A 22,870-nucleotide genomic window follows, 5' to 3' on the forward strand; every position below is an offset into this window, starting at 1 on the left:
GGACCCCTGGAGTTGCTGTCCAATAAAGTAGCCAAAGCCACTGATGCTAGGAGCACTGGGGAGGAGGCTGGACTCAGCTGAGATGTACTGTAGGTCAAATGCACATCAGACGCTGAGGCTTGTCTAGTAAAAGTACATAAACTATCTCTTTACTTCCTATATTGATTACATGTCAAAATAATAGTATTTTACATACAGTACATTAAGTAAGATCTGTTCTTAAAATCACATTCTAGTATTTGTTTTTTGTTTGTTGGTTTGTTTCTTTGTTTCAAATTTTAAACGTGGCAACTGGGAAACTTTCTTTACATGGCTCTCATTTCATTTCTGTTGGGCAGCCTGTCCTGGTACATGCTCATCCCTTTGCTTATAGATGAGATGCTGAGCCCCGAGAGGCAGAACGAGGCGCTGGTTGAGCTGCGGCTGGAGCCGCTGTCACCTGCCTCCCAGGCCCAGCACCTTTTCAGCTCAGGCCGTCTCTTCCTGCCCGACAGCCACCATGCCAAATTAGGACATCAGAAACACCGCCAGGGACTTCCTAATGAACTCCTTATGCAGGGAAAGGCGTATCACGGTGTATGGGACAGAGTAGGGAAATGTTCATTCCCACTTTGTCCCTGTGATTAAGTCAATGGCCCCACTTTGCCTCGGAAGTACAGATGAGCTCTTCTGGGCTGCCTACCCCCCACCTTCTGCTCTGTTTCCCCATATATCTATCGTGTTGTCCCTCGGGCTGAAGAGGGTGAGATGCCTTTGCCGAGACGTGGTCCCCCTTTGCTGGGGTGAGTGAGGGAAGCTGTGTCCCCCCGGCCTACGGCCTCGGTCCTTGAGTCTGGAGAGGGCTCATGGTGGTCCCACAGGTGGTGGTCAGAAGACCTGGCATGTGCTACCGGGCCCGCTTTGGAGGTGGTGCTCTGTGATTCTTGAACTTACCTAAAATCAGATCCTACTTTCTGGTTGTTGGTAAGTTGGAGGAGAAGATGCTAGAGAATTAATAAAAAGAATGTCTAGACCAGCCCTGTGAGTGAGAAGCACAGGGGACACTAGTCCCACCTGCGAGAGCCCACCTAGCAGGCTCTGGATGAATTTTCTGTTCCTCCCCGGAAATACCTCTATGGCTTAAGGAAGAGGAGAGGCATGTCGTGGCCATGATCTGTACTTGTCCTCACAGGGCCCTGTGATCTACATGCCCGCACTCCCCATCTGCTTCTTGGAGATGAGTTGACATGTTTAGGAGCCTGGGCACTGCTGAGGGCATAGCTCCCAGCACCGTGCTACACAGAGTCTGGCTCTGTTCACCTCACCTGTCAACTCCTGCTGAGGCCCCAGACATTAGTCAAGGTAGGTGCATCAGCGAAACCTAAGCAGGGACCACCTTCTCCCCCTGGACAGAGTGGTGAGTGAGCAGTGGAAGCCTGGAGCCCTGCCCCAGCCCCCACGCCAGTGCCACTTCTTTTGTCATAGGAGGCACTGGTGACATTTTTGCTCAACAAATGCTTGTCTCTGAGTCTGCAGACCCACCAGAGAATGCCAGCTTGTTTTTGCCTTTTGAAGTCTGCCCTTGGGACTTGGCGGAGTAGCCGGATGTGTACTTAGCCCACAGTGGTTCAGCGCATTAAACCTGCCTCCTTGTGGGTCTGTCTATTGTGGTACCATAAGGGCTCAGCCAGCATCTGAACGTCATTGAGATAACGCGGCCAGTGAGCTAGGGTCAAGCACATTCTCCTCCAGTCACTTTTACTCCATTGTTTCTTTTACTATTCCACAGTCATTAATTTTTTAAACAATGCTTTGGTGCAGGAGCAGAGCCTCATTCGCTCCTGCTACTCTTGGTGGAAGTGAGTAAAACGGTCCAGACTGAAATGCGACAACAATTTGTAGCTCAAAAGCTGCCTAGACGCTTGTAGGTCGAATTTTGGTTAGGGGAGCTGAACACGTTGTGGTCCCCCGGCAGCGCTGCTCCCATCAGGCCCCTGCTTTCCCTTGAGCAGGAGGTGAGGTTGGGCCTCACCATCCCCGTGTCCCTGGCCTCACACACTCACATAAATTCTTGTACATGCAGTCAAAATCATTTTTGTTCTTGTGTGATTCTAATTTTCTCTTGTTCCTCTTTTCCTTTTTCTTTACTCCTTTTTCACTTGTACTGCCCAGTGAGCATGTTGTTGCTTCTGAAAATGTGGGCTGTGCACACCCTGCATTGGAAATAGCCAGATTGCCCTCCATACAGTCTCCATCACTTTAAAAAGCAACAACTTAACAGCTGTTTTGATCCATCTATTATCTTAGTCATTTTTTATTTTCTAATTTTTTGGAATATTTGCTTTGTTAGCACATTACCCACTGGTGTTAGATACCTGTTAAAATCCTTGCTTTGAGGGACCTGTTTGGTCCTCCTTTTATTTGGTGACAAATGCGCCCTTATTAAATTTGTTTGATTGTTTTGAAGAAGTAAGATGTGAATTGATTTAGTCGGCTGCTCAGGGATTCTTTTCATGGAGTATTTAAACTTGTAAGGTCAAACTCTGCAACATTTTGCTCGATTCCTGCTTTTACACAAACGTGCTCGGCACGCGGTTCCTGGCTGTCGCTGTGTGACGTGCGTGACGGCGCTTCCTGGCCGGCGGTCACTGGTGAGGAAGTGGCCGCCACGGAGGTGACAGCTGCAGGGGACGCTGTTGGAGGAAGCGGTCACCGTTTGGTTCTTTAATTGTTTTTTTTTGCATTCAACTTCCCCGTGCCATTTACTTTACTTTGCCTTCATAAAGGGGCAGAATTGGGTCTAAAATCCATGTCACTATTTGTTCCCTTTACGAGGCTGGTTTTTCTGGGTATCAGGACAACATGACCTTCTCCTAAGTAGCTGGCTCACCTGGATCTGTTGGACACAGGGACAGCTAAAAGGGCCGTAGCTTCCTCTCTGCTCCAGCCAGTGGGCATTCAGAGCTGGGTCTGTGGTTTGCCTCAGCAGCCGTGCAGACCTCCCTGCCCCGGCCTTTACTTTTAACCCATGTTGGCAGTAAAGAGTTGAATCCGTTTCTGTTGCAGCTGACATCCACCACTGACAGCCGTGTCGTTAGTTTGTGGTAGTCAGTCTCCAACACCCCAGACAACCGTGAAGGAAGATGATTTGGCCGACCTAGGACCCTGGATTCTCACCCTCACCATGGTTCATCTCACCCGGTGGAAGGGTTTGGCCACCACCATCATGCTGACCATGAGGCCTTGTTTCTCCTTTCATGCTCTGGTCCAAATGTGGACACTTCATTTTTCACTGAATTTGTCTCGCTTGAGACAGGCCAGAATATCTGAATGAGTCCATCACATTCTGGGTGGGGAACAGAACAGAAGTAAGTGTCGCAAGTAGATGGAGTCTAGGCTGTCCGGGTTGGCAAATGCAGGCTGGGATCTGTGATGGCTGGGCTGTACACTGGACACAGGTCTTTCCCGTGGCTCCTGAGAGCCCAGGAGTTGAAGTGATAACAGCCTTGCGTGGGTTCCCCCATCCTCATCTGCTCATTGGCAAGTGTGTCTGCTAATTAGGAGCTCCCCCAGACCTCGGGCCCTTCAAAGCTCAGACCATGGGAGAACCTTGAGTCCCTTCTCCTGGACATCCTGTGTGAGAATCCACTGCCTTCTGAGGTGAACAGCGGCAGGAGATGCCTCCCCCTCCAGGGATCACCCTACGGAGGACTGTTAGTGCACCATGCTGTGAGCTTGTGTGTTTCCGGCCATGGTCCCTACACAACTACAGTTGAGAGGGGCTTATTGATGGAAATAACAGGACTGATTCCAGGGCAGGGCCTGGGGGAGGGAACAGTGGAAATTGAATGTGACCTCAGACACCTCGGTGGGTGCTGGGGCTGTTACTAAAATGGGGAGTCTGGGAGATACCTGCCAGGAATGGAATTCTAGAGTAAATGGTGGACATGAGGCATTTTTAAGATGCCATTTGTCATCCAAATTAGGACTTCAAAGAGGCACTCGGGTCGATGAGCCTGGGGCTCAGGTGAAGGAGTCGGACTAGAGATACACGTTGGGAGTCGTCATTCTTAGCTGGTGTTCACAGCCTTGCATGTGAATTAGATCATCTCGAGAGCTGAAGACTGAGGCTGAGGGGGGGCAGGGCTGTGTCTTGGTTGGAGGAAAGCACAGACCATACAGCTTTGGTGTGTCAGTCAGTGGCGTTTGCCATTTTCAAAGCAATGCCAGTTATCCTTAAGGGGCCAGGGGCTGGGCAGGGCCAGCCAGGAAGAAATCTGAAGGGAGGGTCGTGGCCACGTGTGCGTCTTGGGAAGGTGCAGAGTCTGCAGGGTACGGGAGGGTAGACTCCTAAGATGCTAGAGTTGCAGTGAGGAGTGGGGAGAAGTTAGTCACAATCACCTGTGAGGGAGGGAGGGAGGTCTAGGGAGCCCCACCTTACCGGACTCGCTTTCCCATGAACAGAAGGCAGTCAGACAGAGGATCTGAGGTGAGAAGGGATGGGCACTGGGAGGGGAGCCAACCTGGAGAATGGTGCTTGCAAAATTCTGGAATAGTCTCCCTGAAAAATAGAGTTAAAAATACCCAGACTCTTAAGAACATTGTTAGTGACTTGGGAGGAGGCAGTTGTTTTTCTGGCCTCCTAAGGGTAAGGCATGTATCCAGGGATACACAGAAGATACGGGCAGTCTGTTCCGGGGGCTTGATCGTTACTGGGGGAACAGTGCAAGTTTAAATGGGGAAAAGGGCAGCGGAGGGAAACTAGCCAGGCCCCGTGTCAGGTACCAGTCGGCCGCCCTACTTGCGTGTTGCATTCACATCCATGCCTCCCAGGTGGGCGCTGACAGCCCCCTTTTGGGGATTGGGAAGCCTTCTCAGAGGGGTTAAAGAATTGGTCCATTTAGCGACTAGTAAATGCTGTAGCAGGATTCAAGCAGGGCCTTGTCAGAATTCAAGGGCATGTTCTCTCTACTGTTTCCAGTACTTCCCTGTTATACCTGGAATGGTGAAGTGGGTCAGTTTTGGAGCCTTTCAGAAAAAGTATGATTTAAGCGCCTCTGGACTGTTTCACAAAGCTCAGCATTCTTTGATGGTTCTGAAGCACTCAGTGGTTTTCGCCCCAGAGAGGTAACGTCTAACTCCTTTGATGATGACGTGGTTGCAAATGGTGTACAGGTGCAAAACCAGACTTTGCAGCTTCTAAAGGGAAACTCTCCAGTTCTCCCTTGGTCGGCTTTCTTCCTCGGGATGTAACTGTGCTGCAGCATAGGCCTGAGCTTTCCATATGGAGTGAGAGTTTAATATCCGATGTTAGCATAAAACGGTCAGATGAAGAAAATCGACGTTGACAATTTATTTTTGGGTTTCATTAGTCAAAATATACTATCAGTTAATGGCCCATATAGCAAATGAAATTGAGTACAGGACATTGCATTTCTTACTTTCTATTTAGAGTTCTCTTACAGAATAATGTTGCCTGCTTTGGAACATCAGCTCCACCACTCACGGCACCTATCAGTGTGTTGGTGTGATTGCATTTACAGAGTGAATGTAATCTGGGCTTCCTCAGCCCCAAACACTTCAGTGCAGAATCACGGGCTGTAGACGTCTGTTAGTCACGCAAATACTTCTAAAATTATATGATTCCAGAAAAGAAAGAAGAGAGAGAGAGAGATTGCCTTTATCAAATTTCCTTTCACTTCTAACTGAAAACTGTTGTTGAGCAGCTCTGGTTTCCTTTGGATAAGAATATATACATTTCTTTGCATGTAACCTGGGTTTTGGGCTAGAACACCAAGTTCTTGCTGTCCACAAGCCACAAAAATAGTAGCCAAATTGCACACGTGTGAAATAGTTTATACTTTTTTCTGAGAAAGTATCCTTGAATTTGGGACTTGGGCTGTGATTTCTGCTTTTTGCTTCCCCCACCTGTCTTGTAATCTCTCACTCCTTCCCACGTGGTTCCCAAGTGTTCGTGGTCTCAAAGGAGCGGGCAAACACCCAGTTGGTCACCATGTACTGCTGCTATAGATAGAGCCCAGTCAAGACCTAAAGGACATTATCAGAGAGGACTTCCTGGAAGAAATGGGCTGTACATTCAGTTGTGAGGACAGAGTAAGAGTCAGCCAAGAGAAGGAGTCAAGAATGTGGCTCAGGTCGCAGGTGCAGCCCGGGCAGAGGCCTGGAGGCTTTTGGCGTGGGGACCAGGGGAGAGTGCCGTGTGTGGTCCAGGGTGGAGGGAGCCCCTGCTGGGGAGGACACTGGAGAGAGTCCGGGGTGTAGGGCTTTGGAAGAAGTTGAGTTTTACTAGAACTGACACAGTAGGCAGTGAAGGGTGTCAACAGAAGTGACCCTCAGGAAAGGTACTTCTGGTTTTGCTTCTGATATACTACAGACAAAAGGGTCGGGACAGGCGAGAGCAGGTATGTCTGTCCCTTTGAGATCCAACCCGTCATTCATTTATTCATAACACGTGCACTTCAGTGAGTCTAGGGGAGAGAGAGTGTAGCCACATAAATAAGCAAAATGTATTTGCTTCTTGAGAGCTTAGCATTGTCAGAAGTTGACTTAGCCTAGAATGTTCTAGGAAGAGAGGAACAAATTGTGGAGGTTGGAGGGAGGGAAGGCTTCCTTGGGAAACAGTCAAAATGAACCTGGATGCAAGTGGGAAGTAGGAGCAGGTCAGGGGGCTCCTGAGGTCACTGGGGACCTATGTACTGAGATGAGGCTGGGCGAGCAGGGTCTGGGGTGGGGCTAGAACTCTACCAGGGAGCCTCTGAACAGTTTGAAGTGGGGGTTGATGTAATCAAATTTGTGCTTTGGGAAGGCTGTCGTGGCTTTGTGTGTGTGTGTAGCGGGAAAGAGGTGGAGGGTGCCACCAACTGGGGGATCATTTGAAGACCATTCACAGGCTGGGATATGGGCTTCGGGGCTACTTGGGGACGGCAGGGGCAGTGTGGATGCCGGCTTTCCTTATGGGGGACTTGTTAGCGGGGCTGCCCTAGAGGCACCTTGTTGCTGGAAGAAAACTGATGGAGGCTGCCAGGTGGACATTCCTCTTCTCTCCTTCCCTGCCTAGTGTGATGATCTTAGCTCAGCCAACATTTGGAACAAAAGAGCTAATTTCCAGGGTTGCCCAGGCCTTTGTAGAGCTCCTTCGAGTGAGATCTGATAGGATTTAGGTTTGTGTTCAGATCTGGATGTTCACTTAGTTAGAAACGTCCTGTCATTTCGATTTCCATAGGGGTTTTTATTCCTGATAAAGATTGCTTTCTTGGTGAGAGGAAAATTATTACAGCTGTTGTCTTTTTCAAAAAAAATCATATGTTTTAAGAGCTTTAATATTCAAAAGAATAGGAATATATAAAATATTTAAGGAAGTCTTTGGTGTGGTTTCTTTGCTTTCTGAGCTAATGTGGAGTTAGAGCCTTTGCATTACTTAATAGCACATCCTTGTCAGTATTTAAAGAGCTGTTAGTGAGCACCCCAGGCCCCACCTCTCAAAGAATTGTTAAAGTTTGCTCTGAAATAGTGAGGTCATAAAGGTCTTGTTTTCAGAAATCAAAAGGTTTTAAATACGCACCATAGCTCCATTTATAAAATAATAATAAGTTCAAAATTAAGAAAATGGAGGATAATTGATTTTTTTTAAAGCCTAAACATAAACTTTCTTGTGCTAATGTTGCAACTGGAAATTTTGAAAAGAAAAATCCTACTGCAATATCATCTACGTGGTATATATATATAAGTTTCACGTTTGAAAAGTAACTGCGCAGTGGTTTTCAAAGTCAGGAGCATTCCAGCTCAGATACTGCCAGTGATGGTTGCTGGTTTTCAATGGAAGAGCCTAAATTTGCCTTCTTAGCTTTTTTTTTTTTTGTACTGAGAAGGTTGAGTAGTGCTTTGCCAGGATGATTTTCGGGCAATTTGAGGGCAGATGTCGTGTTCCAGCAGTGAGGTATTTCCATGCATTTTATTTTCTGGACATCACCAGGGCACATGTGGGGTTTGTGCCTGCAGGCTGGAATGCTGCAGGACTCCCTAATCCATCACCATTATGTCCTGGTGCTGCTCCGGTCAGTGAATGATTTTCTGTGACTTGGAGGTAATGTGGTCTGATGGTGATGATCAGACGTGCAGTTAAATGCTATTAATTGAAATAAGAGTAACCTAGAAACATTGCTCTAACAATACAGGATGAGGGAGGAGGATTGACTGAGCTGCTTGCAGTGGGGTGTCTTCTCAGGTGACTCCCTCACCGTGATTCCTGCCAATATCCGCCCCAGCCCTGCACGGTAGTCCTGCTGAAGCAAGCAAGCACTTTGCTCAGAAACGCACTGAATTTCCTTGTGCCTCTGTTTGTTGGCTTTTTTTTGAAAGCACATTTTGCCCTTTGCTTAAATGCCATCCATGCTAGTCATCCCTTACACTCATTCTTCTGGACCTCGTCCATACATAGCTGCTAAATGGATGAACAGAATGTAGTAACTCCATGTAGTGGAACATTATTCACACGTAAGAGTGAATAAAAAAGAAAAAAAAAAGAGGAAAATGAAAAATGCCACCTGTTTTGGGAAGTCCACCCTGACTGTTCAACCCACACTTTTCCCTTTGAAACCCAATCACTTATGCTCCATTCTACTCTTTTTGATAGTACTTACCACCTTCTAATAATCTTTAACGTTTCCAAAAAAAAAATAAATAAAGAGATGCTGATGCCACTTCAAAATATACAAGCCTTGCTAACAGCATGTTAATTGAAAGGAAGCAGACACAAACGGCCACATATTGTTGATTTCAGTGATCTGAAAAGCCCAGAAAAGGCACATGCAGGGGCAGAGAGCAGGTGATGGTTGGAAGGGGCTGGGTGGAGGGGGATTGCGGGGTGAATGCTAGTGATAGGGGGATTCTTTTGGGCTGATGAAGTGTTCTGGAAATAGAAGGTGTTGAGGGCTGCACAACCGTGATTGTGCAGAAGACTGCTGAGCGCTGTGTCTGGGAGTGCCTGTTGTTGGGGCATCTTTATTTTGTTCACATCCTGCAATGTGAAGGGCCATCTTCTGCTGTGGTCATTCTACTCCTGTGAGTGGTGAGGGTCAGAGACTTTGTAGAGTCCTGTTTCTTTTCTCCCTCTGGCTGAGTGTAGGCAAATAAATTTAAGCCTGAGAAATTGCTCCATCTGCAGAAATGTCTTTCAGTTTTGCCTGGTGTAAAAATCTTGAGAGCTTTTAACCGTTGAGGCTAGTCTGTGGGGGTAAATAGCCTATGAAGCCTGGGTGAGCCCGGGAAGAGCCGCGCTTCCCTCTCAGACACGGGTGGGGATTTCATCCCCTTTCAGGCAGTGAAGGGCCCAGACCCGGGGGCAGACTTGACAATCGTGAATATTTACGTGTATCCGCTACTTCATCTTGGATATTAATTTCAAGCTGAGTCAGTTTGTGGCGGCAGCCTCATCCTACAACAGGAATTTATAGTATCTGCTCTTTGAGGTGAAGACCTGACAGACTTGATTATTTAACAGTCTGCTTTGAATTGATATCTCAGATTCCTTTGTCAAAAGCAAAACAGCAGAAATACAGACGTCCTTTAATTCCAATGTGGCCTGGAACGGGTTTAGTGTCTGTGCCTCAGTGGCCTTATGTGTGGGTGGGGAAGATGATAACAGTGCTTCCCTCAGAGGAGCTGGTGAGGGGAGAGTGAGAAGCACAAATGGAGGACTTACACGTGATGCTCATAAATGACCGAATTTAGTGCTCTCTGCCTGGTGAGGCCTTAGGGGCAGAGATGTCAGAACAGAGCAGTCCTAGCCGGAGCTCGATACGTGATGGTAGCTGTTATGATCAGTATCACCACTGTGGGTTATCAGGTAGTTTTAAGACTTGGTAATATGATTTCATGAATAATGTTAAAAGACTAGACATCTCAGATCCAGTTTACATAGTCCTCAAGATTTCTTCTGAGAATTGGATGGTTTCTTCCCCATCTTAAATCTGAGATGAGTCTCTAAAAATTTCCGTATTCCTCCATCCTTTTGCTTTAATTCTCTATTTCTTAAAAAACAAAGTTTTTAGATGGAGTTACTGGGGACTGAACTGAGGGCCTCATGCATGCTAAGTACATACTCTCCCAAATGAGGTATAATCTCTTCCCTGATTTTTTTTAAAATTTACATCTTAATTTTCAGAGGTTAGAGGCCTCTAATTATTTTTCTGGAGACTTGTCCATGAACCTGTAAATCTACAATTAATGGACAAAATTTGGTTTATTAAAAAAAATCTATAGAATATTCTGCAGTCCATCCAAAAGGAAATGCTCATGGACTTAGAATGTTTCTCCTTTAAGGTGATTTCTCCTGTTTGGTCGAGCTTAATTTGTTAACAGCCATCCTCATCATCATAATGACCAAACTCGCTGTGAGTGGACTCCTAACTGAGGCTAAAATGCTTTGCTCATGTTTTACTTCATAGCAAGTGTTTGATTGTAGGTATCAGTGTCTCCTTTTTTGTAGCTGAGGGATTGAGAGATGGGTCAGCTTGCCCCAAATCACACGCAGCTGGCGGTGGTTAGCTCGATGCTGGAATCCAGGCTGCACAGGATGAATTCTCAATTGCTCCTCTAATCAGCTTCCCGTTGAGTGTTTTCTCGAACTCCTGTGAGCCCATAAATGACCGATTTTAGCTATCTCAGCCTGATGAGGTCTTCAAAGGAGAGACACCAGTGAGAATGAGAGGCATAGTGGCATAAATTAAAATTGTACATTTTCACAAATGTTTTATTCTCAGGTAATGACTTTAAAGGTAATATTTTTTTAATTTAGTGCTTTGTGAGAACTAAAAACAAAACATTTAAAATAATTATTGTGCAAGAGAGAAGTGGTCTTTGAAAGTCCAACTGTTGCTAATGATGTTACTTGTTTTTTCTAGTGGTGCTTATTTACTGAAAAATTTCCAAACACTGAATTTGTTTTATGTAGTCTTAGTATGAAAGAAAACTTTGTCAGTGAGTATTGTAAGTAAAATCCTTACTCTTTTCTTTCCTGATGATGAATATCTTAGTTGTTTACATGGCTTAAGTATATTTCGTCATTTGTGAAATTTGAGTAATATGGTTTACCTTGTCTGACTGTGAGAGCTGGATGCCTTGTATACAAAGCACCGTAGAGGTGCTTAATAAAAATGTGCTGTCACAGTGACTGATAGTTTAGAAGTATCAACTCTGAATACTAAAAAGGGTAGCTTATTTCTGATGCATATTCAATATGTATATATATGATATACATTAATATGGCTTAAAGTAACTAGGATTGTTTTTTTTTTAAGTGCAGTATGAAGCTTTAATGAAATCTGTGTCATTCTAGTGAGACAGGGACTACTTAAATTGCCTTAAGCAGACGACCTTGAAGATTATTTACACAGAATGTGTATTGTTACAGCTCAGAATTCATGTTGCTGTGTAACCATCCATCAGACATTTAATTTCTCGGGATTCTGACCAGAACCATTAAGTTTAGAAAAATCCACATTGATTATTATCAGGGAATAAGCTCCTCTCTTTTGTGACTAAAGAAAATTTTGATTTTTTTCTGCACTCTTTTCAGGTTTTAAAATTTCAAAATTTTGATTTGACATGTCACTTTTTTAATAGAGAGAATAAAGCTCATGCTGTTTTAATATGTAAATAAATGTTTTTGTATTTCAATACCCTTCTATGATTTCCTGGCTCTTTGAGAAGTATTTTGCAAGATACTTAGATTACCTACTGTTGGAAAAATACAGACGTGACTTTTATGAATATAGGCGTAGTACAGTTCTGTTGGTTTTTACTACAGTGCAAGACATGAGACCTAGGAGAGCTTTGCTGCTGATTGCCAGGAGGACAGATCTCAGGTCTCAGTCTCCCCTGGTGTAAAATGAAGTGGCTGGACTGGATTCTTTCCTCTTCTAAGATGAGCTTCCATGAGCCTATGTCTTTTGTTTATATTTAGGAGTATTAGCAATATCAGATTAAATACTGAATACCCCTCCATCCCCCCGAAGCAAAGTGCAGTATATGCTACATAAGCTTCTAGTTATCTGATTCTCGTTTCTCATCTTACAGTCAATTTTTGTGTTGCATGTTTCCCGGCAACCTGGAAGGTCTTTTTAGCCATAGGTGGCGCTGTTGCAACTTTTTACAGTCTTAATTTTTCTGTTTGTAAAATAAGGCTTAAACAATGTGATTTTGTTTTGATTCCTTTGCTTAATGCTTCAGAATAGCACAACGTCCATTATGTCTTTCTACCTGGAAAATTTTTTCTGCTTATATCATAGTTTTATTCTTTTATCTCGCTGTGAACATTTCAGACTTGCTGTGCAAACAATGGCAAAATCGGGCTTTTCTTCTAGTGTTAGAAACCAGTGAGCCGGGATATTTTAAAACAGCTAGAAGCTGCCTCTGGAGCACCATAAAGCTGAAAAGTGTGTTGAGTTCCCTGAGTATTGACCCCGCCGCTGTGTGTTAATTGGTGGGAGTTGATTTGGTACATATATGATGGGGTGTAGTTTCTTGACTTGGGTTTGCCTGCACGTGCTGACACTGAACCACATGATCCTGAGTCAGCTCGTTCTGAGTTTTCCCCTCGTCTGTGAGAAGGGGACACTCATATCTGCTTTGTAGAATTGTGAGAATTAGTAATTATGTAACGTGTTTACCACAGTGGGTATGTCAAGAAGCTCATAAACTTTAGCTGCTGTTTTGTGTGCAGCCATCATTTTATAGTCTTTGGTAATTACAAAGAAACAAGAAAATAAGAAAAGCTGATTTTATGATGAAAGATATTTGAGGAGGTTCCATAATTCCTACACCCATAATTTAGCATCAGCAGAGTCAGAACTGTTACACAGTCGCCCTGGACCAACGTTAAGCCACAGAAATTTTTGTTACTTCATATATGTTGGGGCCTAAGGGGAACCAATACTTATACACATGTTGTCTCCAGCAGCCAACTGAGAGATGACACAAAAGAGTAGGCAGGTGATAAATGTCTTCTTTGTTACTGATGAAGCCACGTTCTCCATGAACTTCAGGGCTGTGGATAAATGAGTGTCATGATACTGTGTCCCAGAAGTAGAGACTCACCCTGTCCCAGGTATCTCTGGGCCACAGCAAGCCTTCCCTTGAGAGAATGTGCCCCATCATGCACAGGGCTGTTCTGCAATGCAGCTGAGCATCCAGGGTGCTTCCCTAGGGTAGTCAACACTGGAGGGAAAGGAAGGGTTTCACATGCCCTGCTTGTCTCCCCGGAATCACAACTCAATCTGTTAATGTGAGGAGGGCTAGCTGTGGGCCAGGCGTCAGGGCTGTGAAGGGAGTAGCACTCTGCATGGCCCAGAGGAGTGGGGAGGAGGTATCCTTTCCATCAGTTTAAACAGGTGGTGGGATGGAACAGAAGGGTGCATCCCATGAGTTTATAAAAGGAGAAATAAGAATATCCTTTGGGTATTAGTCTAGCCAGGAAACACAGAAGATGATTAGGAAGGAGACTTGTAAACCACTGTAATATTAATTTGACATTTGTTGAGCACCCAAAATGTGCTACATTCTTTTCTGAGCGTTTTACAGAAATGAATCCTTCAATCTTCTCAACAAGCGAGTAAGGAAGGTTTGATTGTTATCCCAGTTTTACAGTGTGGAAATTGAGGCACACAGAGGGTAAGTTGACCAAGGTCACAGAACTAGTAAGTGGCAGAGCAAGTATTTTAACCCTGGCTGTATGGTATTGTGGCTCCCAGAATGGGCTTTGGGTGTTTAGATGTATCTGCATCCCTCGATTTCTGTACGTCTGTGCATCAATTAGCCCAGAAAGGACAGGGAAAGGAGAGTTACACAGGTGCTCACAGTCGTGTCTCGGCAACTGTCCACGAAGAGTGCACCGTGATTAGAATTAATTGTTTTCCAGGCAGCAGATCTGTTGGTATAACAGAAATTTAGTCCATTGAATTCATCTAGAAATCCTTCCTGCTCTGCTTCTGTCCACACTTGCCATGTGACTGCCTGCCCGTGTTTGGGCCGTGGAGGAGAACATATACTCATGGTTGAACTCTGATATTGCAGTCTGGTTCATAGTTTCACATCTTCTGTTACATTAATAAGTTAAATTTCTGGTTTTCTTGCATCAGTGTCTCATGAGTTTGGTTAATGTGAAACCAGTCCATGGGAGCCCAGGGGTTATGATGGTATAAATTTTTAGCACGTTGTGGCACTTCTAGCCATGCAGGCATGACTGGGGGATGTACGCCTTTCTCACTGATTTCTCCCAACAGCAGGGTCCTCTCACGGATGTGAGGCTGGGAGCTCTCTGAGTAGCTCAGTCAGAGGCCAAGTCCACCAATCCGAAAATGATGAAGTACCTGGAAGTGGGTTTAATAAAAGTAAAGGGCTTCCAGGTAGTCCGATGGGCTGTTCAAGAAATTTGGTGAAAAGCTGTCCACTGTCTGTGGTTTAGCTGCTTCTTTGCTATTGAAAAGTCTGGAGTAGATGAAGGGATTTTAAAAAGCAGAAAGGAGTGATTTCAGGTGGTACGTCCACACCGGTGAGAAGTGATGGATGACCGCCTGTGTGAGGCACAGACAGAGTCTTACAAACTTCATAAACCAGCTTCAAATGCTCTGCCATCTGAGTGCGCTTCATATGGGGTCCAGTTCATCACTGGTCACGCTGTGAGGGCAAGCAACTGACGATGGCAGAAAGGACACGGAGGCATCAAAAAGGTCTCACTCATGTTCCCTGTTTAAAGAATGTGGCACAGTGTATTATATTTGAGCTGGTTTTTCACTGAACAGTTTTTAGTGTTTTCTGGGACTCCCCAGTGCCCCAAGGTTCCATGCAGCTGGGTGTCCCCTCATTGCAGCTCCGTCAGCGCTTGCCCTGGGCTGATGTGGTGTCACGGGAAGCAGGACGGTCAGCGTCCCCGGCTCCTCTGAGCTCCGTCTCCTCATCTGCAGAGCCTGGTTTCTCATCCGTGTCTACTTAGTAGGGTTGCTGAGAATCACACGTGATGGTTATCAGGTGTGATTTCTGGTTGTCTCTGCGATTGGCAAATAGCCAATAATTGACAGAAACTCTTGTTTTTTTTATTGTAATTGTGTCTCCTAGATTGCAGTGGTTTTTAGTCTGCATTTTTTTATAACTTTACTCATTTTTAAATATGCCCTTATTTTATTTATTTTTTTTTGAGGTACTGGGGACTGAAGCCAGGACATTGTGCATGCTATGCAGGTGCTCTACAACTGAGTAATACCCACCCTCCTTTTCTGCACTTAAAAATAAATATTGCAATACACAAAATAGCTCTTAAACTCCATCATGGGACCTGGTCTCTGTATAGGCAAATGAACACGTATACTATTTCAATAAGAATAAATGCTGTTGAGACATACGTTTCTGAATCTGTTAATGTGCTTAAAAACGATCATAGCTAGTGATAAACACGAGACTTAGATCCAGGACTTTTTAGGGTATGTTTTGCCATCAAGGGAAATTACATTCTACCGAGAAGGCTAATTGGGTCTCTTTGATATTTGGATGGTTTAGCAGGTGATCAAGGCTTTCCAAAGCTGACAGTTTTGTATTTTAAACTAACTACAAAGTTACCTTCTAGAAGATGGAAATCCTAAGTTTGTGAATTTCCCAGTAATCCAGGGGGTATGTGTCTGTGTCTGTGTCTGTGTGAACGTTTGTGTGTGTGATTTCAGGAATGTAGAAATAAGTTCCATATAGACTTCTGATATCTTTCTCTTCCAGTTCAAGGTTTAAGCATATACTTACACAAATAAATTGATTTTCTTTTGTCATTTGGCATATTGGCGGGAATAAGAGGTTCTCATACTTGTTTCAGAAGGGTTGGGAAGCATGAGCTTAGAAAACGGGAGGAGAAAGAGGCAGGGAGACACTTCACACTTTGTGTAGTATATGAGAAACAGTAGCTTTTCTTTTCTCTTTTCTTCTAAAGTAAACTGGCTCTGAATTGTAACACACTATTACTCAGAATTGCTTTTCTAATCAGATACAAGTGCCTCAGATTTTTCAAGGCAACGTGAATGATGAAATGTGTTTTAGCATTTATCTTTAAAAGTAGTTTTATTTCTCAAGTAAAAGACTATAGCCTGTTTCTTCCAGCGTCTCAAGAAATTCTCATTGATCTATGTACATGTTCTATGTGCTTATTTTCTTTTTTTTTTTAAGTGCTTGTTTCATTGTGGTGTGAATGAATGTTTAAAATTTCTGGATTTTGATCTTTAGAAAATGCTGATTTATCATAACTGTTAAAAACCTGATTGTTCTTTGGTCCTTGTTTGGTGGGGCACCCTATTGATTACTCTTGTCTGTTAAAGAGAGAAATTCTTCCTCTAGCCTGCAGATCATTAAGTGTATGGTTTGCAGTATGCCTTTAAATTTCATTGAATGCATTGAACATGATTGTCCAGTGAATTTTGAGTTGACTCATAGTAATGACTTTGCTTTGATTCTGTGGCTTTTGCTCCTCTCCACAAGAGCTTGAATTCTCTGTTGCATTTTGTATACGTGTTCTTCACAGTGGAAGAAATTTTGCATTTTTTACAGAGGTGGTTTTTCCTAACACCTCTGAATGCCTTCTGTAATTGATACAACAAAATCTGTTATTTCAATGCTTAATTATTTCATACACTAGTTTTTGGCTTAATCAGAAACAATGACAGAGTGATAATAAAAAATAGGAAAACTTTCCTTCCTTTGAAGAATAGAAATCAGGTGGTCAGGCTCACCCATGCTTTGGGCCTGACACACTTAATCTCATGTCATTGTGTATCATGATTCGGAGATGGAGTTGCTTCAGGTTTATTGATTTTTGTTTTAACATTTGTGTTGAATTCTTTCTCCAGGCTTATGTATCCTGTTGGGTTTGTTGAAACTGTAGAAGGGAAACAAAAGCTTTTTTTGGTTTCCGGAGTCCTGAGTTGCTGATGATAAAGAGTTGAGGTTGGGCTGAGGAACAGAGTGACACTCCCTCTGCTCCCAGCTGAAATTGATGAACAATGAAATCAATTAAGTGTATCGGTATTTGACCAATAGAAGTTAGCGAGCCCAAACTGGCTAGTTATGCCCAAAGAAAGTACTGAATTCACCTGCAGAATTAGGTGCTTTACCAAGAAGAAGCAGCTTAGAGCAATCAGAAAAATCAGTCCTATGATGAGATATAAAGTAAATATAATATCTTTTATTTCTGAAACTTTTCTACGTTAAGTTGTGTAGAGCTAAAATTAAGTTTCAAGCACCAGGAGTTAACAGTGTGGGTGGTTCTGTATGATCATTATTCAGGAATGTGCCTAGACTCTGCTAGAGTGGCTGAAGCTTGCAGGAAAAGACCTAGAGCCAGGATTTGTCACCTTAGGGTGTCCTCCATAATGGTTCCATGTGGGAGCCCATGATTGGGTTAACAAATTGTAACAGACCCCAGCCGCCTGTCAAATTTAAGAAGAAAACGTATGCTTAGTAACTGCTTTGCAAGCAAGTGCCTGTGCATCCTCACTCCTGTCTCCTTGCCTTAAAAAGCAGAGATAATGCTTTGCTTGCGTAGATGATGTTTTAGATAGCACTCTGCTCATCGCAAAGCAATGACCCAGGCCCACAGCTATAAAGGCTGGGCTTGTGTGCAGTTAGATACTCTATTATCCCCCAAGCAAGGACCTAGCTGGTCTGGTGGTCTGCTTTGTAATTCACATGTCTAAAGAATGTATCTTATTCCCCTCACCCCATGACTTACCTAAAGATACACTAAGCCTTTGTACTCATGGTGGATTCTACAATCTCTGTCTCATCCTTCTTTCCCCAAGTTCCTGCTTACTATCACACAACTGTTAATGACGTTTTCCTTTGATTATACACAATAAATATGGGATCATTTGAGAGGCTCGTGGAATTGGGTCCCTACGCCCTCTCTCTTTCGTGACTTTTTCCACAGAGTCTTGAGTATTCATTCCCTGTACGTAAGACTTCTGCCAGCCAGAACCCACAGTTCCAGGTGAGAAGGATGCAGGCTTTATCTCTCCTACCCGAGGGAGAGAGAGTAGAAAATTGAGATCTGCTCTTCCGTGGTCCCTTCCTGCCCCAGGTCTGCTCCAGTTCACCTGCAGCCTTCTGGCCTCTGCTCACACTGCCTCTGTCCCAGGACTGACAGCAGCCTTTTCTTCCCTGGTAAACATTTCCTGTGCCTTTTAGAAGTTGGTCTCCTCTCTGCAATACAACCCTGGCAGATGTGATGGTGGTAAACGTGCTGGTGGGCAGTCACTTGGGGACTGCCAGGAGCCATGCTGATTCTCCTGAGTCTCTCATTCGGGGTTACAGAACTGTCGAGCAGCAGAGGAAGCCCTTTAACGTGAGACCAGCTCAGCATTGCATCACTTTCATTTTATTTTTGAATTTTCAGTGGAGAAATTATTTGTAGCAAACTGTTCCAGATTTTTGGCTGCCTGCTTTCCTCACCACCATTTCCTTGTTGGCTCTGGTGCTTGTTGTAAGAACCAGGTTTCTTCTCTGGTTATTTCTAGCAGCTGGGCTTGTCGAATCCTTGATCTGCATTTGAAGCAGAATGCTTCTTCGTGATGTCAAGCTGATTTTCCTATTTCTGAATATTTCGTGTACACTCAGCAACTCTTTCAAGTGAAATGCTCTTGTCCAATTCTGTTAACCCATATTTGCCGATCTCCTGCTTTCATGCTGAGGGCAGTTTCTTCTTCCTGTAATAAAAGTTAGCAATTTGCATTTACTATTTGAAGGTTCTGGCCCTAGGTGCTTTTGTCCTTAACAGTTTTAATACAATTCACCCATTAAAATGTGCAGAGGTTTTTACTCAAAGCCCAGAATTGTGCATCACAGTCAATCTTAGAATATTTTCATCCCCCAACAGGAAGCCCTGTATGCACAAGCAGTCATTCCCATCTTCCTCATCCTCCCCCAGCCCCAGGCAGCCATTGTTCTCTCTCTATGGATTTGCCTGTGCTGGACATTTCATGTAAAACCAGTTATTTCATGTAAATGGAACTGTCTATTGTGACTGACTTCTTTCACACTGAGTAACTTTTTCAATGTTTTTCCAGGTTGTGGCCTGGGTCAGTACTCTATGCTTTGCTATTGCTGAATTATATTCTACTGTATATCTGGGCCCTACTGTTTACCCATTCATCAGGTGATAGTCGTTTGTGTTGTTTCTGCTTTTTGTTTGTGAAGAGTAATGGCGCCGTGAATACTCCTGTAGGAATTTTTATGTGGACATTTGTTTTCAGTTCTCTTACTTGTGTGACCAGAGAGCAGAAATGCTGGGTCATTCATAAACCAAATGTTCAACTCTCTGAGGACCTGCCAGGCTGTTTTCTAAAGTGGCCACACTGTGTTACATCCTCACCAGCAAGGGCTGCCCGCTCCGCTTCCTCTGTGTCTTCATTAGTGCTTGTTACACATTTTTTTTATTATAACCTATTGTAGTAAGTGTGAAGCGGTTTCTCCTAGTGGTTTTGACTTGATTTCTTTTACAGCTAATGATATTGAACATCGTTTGATTGTGCTTATTGGCCATTTGTATATTTTCTTTGAAAAATACATTTTCAGATACTTTATACACATTTTAATTGAGTTCTCTTTTTCTTGTTGAGTTGTAGGAGTTTTTTCTTTTATTTGAAGATACAAATACTTAATTAGATAAATAATTTGAAAAAATTTTCTCCTCTCTGTTGTTTTTTCACCTTCTGGATGGTGTCCTTTGAAGCAAATTTTTAACATTTGATGAACTCCAATTTATCACTGTTTTCTTTGTTCCTTGAGCTTTTGGGGTAATATTTAAAATCTGAGGTATTTTATTTAAACTTTTATATAAAAAATAACTTAATTCTTAAGACCGTTCTAGGAGATGGGTGCTGTGGTTGTCCCCAGTCTATGGATAGGAGACTGAGGTGCAGAAAATTTCACTGAAATATCAGTGTCACAGCTACCCAGTGCTGTGGGATTTCAGACCGTCATGTTTGTCCCCAGCATTTGTGATCTTCACCACCATGCTCCACTACTGCCTGGAATCATTAATGAAAAAGTTTTCCTTTTTTGATTTCTTGATTGTTTGTTTTCTCATTGGGGAACTCACCTCTTCATTTTCCTTGCAGAGATCTGTGTAGGTTTATTTTAGATCTCATGTACTTATTTATTACACAGACTCCAGTGATGATTGTGCCTAGTTGTTCTAATCAATTCATACTCAAGTCTTTCCTGCTCATGACACTAAAAAGAGAGTCATGATTTACATAATGCTCAAAGAAGAATGTACTTGAGTGATTTTATTTTTCTAACCAATCAAACAAATCAAATAAAAACCCGGTGTTGGAACAGATTATAAGCCCTGCAGAATAGGGTCACTGTCTTCCTTGTGTTTCATTTGATTTGTCACAGTGTCTGGATAGTGCCTTGCTGTCCAGCAGTTTTGTGAGTATACGGTGCTCGTGAATCATTGTAAGGAAAGAATTTTGACAACAGACTGTGTTGTTCATTTCACAAGGGAAAAGATCATATAGAAATACTGCTCAGATTTATTTTAAAATTAAGCTTGGTGTTTTGAGAAGGGTTCAAGAAACCATACAAAAATCTTTTTCACTAATTTTAAATCTATCTTAGACACATTATGCATACATAGCAGAGTAACTTATCAACTAGTTTTGACAAGAGGAGTGTATTATTGATTATCTATTTTAGTTGAAATATTCTACCTGGGATAAAGTAATCAGTGCCCATAAATGAACAAATATGTTTGTATTTCTATGCAACATGGGAGCAGACTCCATATGTTTCTATATAATATATATGACTGTGTGTTTTAATCTGTCTGTCAGTGTTTTTATAGTTTTTCAGCAATGTTGTAACTTTAGAATTCTTCTATGGAAATCACCCCCAATTCTAGTGCAGTTTGTACTGTGTATACTGTCTTATGCATGGGATTCCACTGTCCCCTCTGTGAGGAATTTCCTCTCCTATTGAGTTAGTAGCAGAGATAAATGAACTGTGATTTCTAGGCCTTTGCTCTCCATGTGTTTGCAGTTGGCTGTCAATCAAGATTTTCTCTTTCTTGAGTTTTCATTGTTCAATTAGAATTTTGGAAATAACAATTAATATGTTGCAACACTCTCCCTAGAAACTTGATGTGTTTGTGCTTTTCAGTTTCCAATTTACAAAAAATGTAAATGCACTCCTGTTTTTAAATAGTCCTTTTTCACTAGATATTTGTTTACTTCTTTATAGTCAAAATATTTTTTTCCCAATGAATGAATCGGTTTGCATGTTTTAAAAGATACTTTACTTTTTAAATTTCTTATTCTAACAGGTATATTCGTTGTACAGAATTTAGAAAATAAGGATAAACACAATTATAACTTAAAAATGGCCTCTAATCTCACCTGGAGATACAGTTGTAAGGTTTGAAATTGAGAATTACAAGTCCTCTCAAACTCTTCTTCTATTTCAAGTACGGTTTGGTTACTGAGATCCTCGAATTCTCATATGAATTGTAGCAGCAGATAGTCAGTTTCTGCAGAGGAACCCACTGGGATTGTGATCGAGTCCACGTTGAATATATGGATCGCTCTGGGGAGCACTGCCATCCCAAGAATGCTGTCATTTGATTCAGGAATGTGCGTGGTGTGTCTGTCCAGGTATTTAGGTATTCTTTAATTTTTTTCAGCATTGCATAGAGTTTACATTGGATTATTTTACTATATATTTTGCCTTTATACTGAGGACAAGTGTGCAAGGTACCGGGATCAGAAGTGTATTGGAGCTCCGCAACTTGCTGCCACCATGGACGCTGTGCTCTTGCTTCGCCCACTGTACAATGTTGCACAAAATAGGACCTAAGTAACTCTCCCTTGAAAGAATGATTATATGATTGCTGGATGATGCTTGAGAGTTCTTGTGATGATGTCTTTTTCCCAGAATTTCGCCTCTTCTTAACTATGCCCTTTCCCTTCCTTTCCTCCAGCCTGTGTTTCAGCCTGCCTGTGGCATTGATTTTCCTTGTCTGTGGACTCTTCCTTTCACTAGTTCGTGATAATGTTACATGTGAGATGTGGAAACTTGCTAGATGTCAAGAAAGAGCAAATCCATTGCATGCTAGATTTTTTAGAGTGTGTTATTGTATTATCGATTGAAATGAAATCAGGCTGACCCATTGAACCATCCCCTGAGCTCTTTTTGCCTTCCTACAGGTGATACTGCTCTCGTTGCTGCATGTGCCCTTCCCCCAGACTTGGTTTTGGAGTTGAGTAAGTCACCATCACTGGAGCCCTCTCTTTAAATGATGACGAGAACATTTGCTCTATCTCCTTGTTTGGGGACTTCGATGAGATGAGGCAACAGATAAAGAATGGAGCCCCACCTCATTCTGATCCCCGCTCTTTCCGTTCCTTTCTCCATGGGAAGAGTACAATTCAAAAATATAAAGATTGTGAGCTAATGAGATAGACAAGACAACCGATCATTTATTAAATATCCTTTCATGCCAGAAACAAATGTATTATACACACAAAAAGCACATAAAATACGGTAGTACTGTGGTTACAAACGTGGGTCCGAGTTCGAGTCCTGGTCTGGAGTGACAAGTCCTGTGAGATGGAGAATTGATAGGTCGGCTTAGCCTCTCTTGGACTTGTTTTCTGTCCTGCAGAGATGGGGCTCGCTAGGCGTCCCTCCCCCGTAGAGGTGCTGAGGAGTGTAAAAGACACGTGTAGGCAGACCGAGCACAGCTGCTCTTTCCTCGTAAGTGCAGGATAGCATCGCTTTTGCGGTGATGGCTTTATGACCGCACCGTGTAGACTCTCAGTGCTCCAAAGGGATGCCTTGCAGA

General features: G+C 43.2%; 1 protein-coding gene and 1 long non-coding RNA gene across 2 annotated transcripts in view; both read left to right on the forward strand.

The window, feature by feature from the left end:
- LOC140698396 (uncharacterized) overlaps positions 1-22,870 on the forward strand; it is a 126,306-nt gene that overhangs the window by 65,940 nt on the left and 37,496 nt on the right. The window lies entirely within an intron of this gene.
- On the forward strand, positions 1,096-22,472 carry LOC140698407 (uncharacterized). Its single transcript, XR_012076192.1, has 3 exons — positions 1,096-1,341; positions 21,495-21,680; positions 22,233-22,472. It is a non-coding gene; the product is annotated as an uncharacterized lncRNA (long non-coding RNA).

The sequence above is a fragment of the Vicugna pacos genome, chromosome 9 (genome assembly GCF_048564905.1).
Source record: "Vicugna pacos chromosome 9, VicPac4, whole genome shotgun sequence".
In the NCBI taxonomy this organism is placed as follows: domain Eukaryota; kingdom Metazoa; phylum Chordata; class Mammalia; order Artiodactyla; family Camelidae; genus Vicugna; species Vicugna pacos.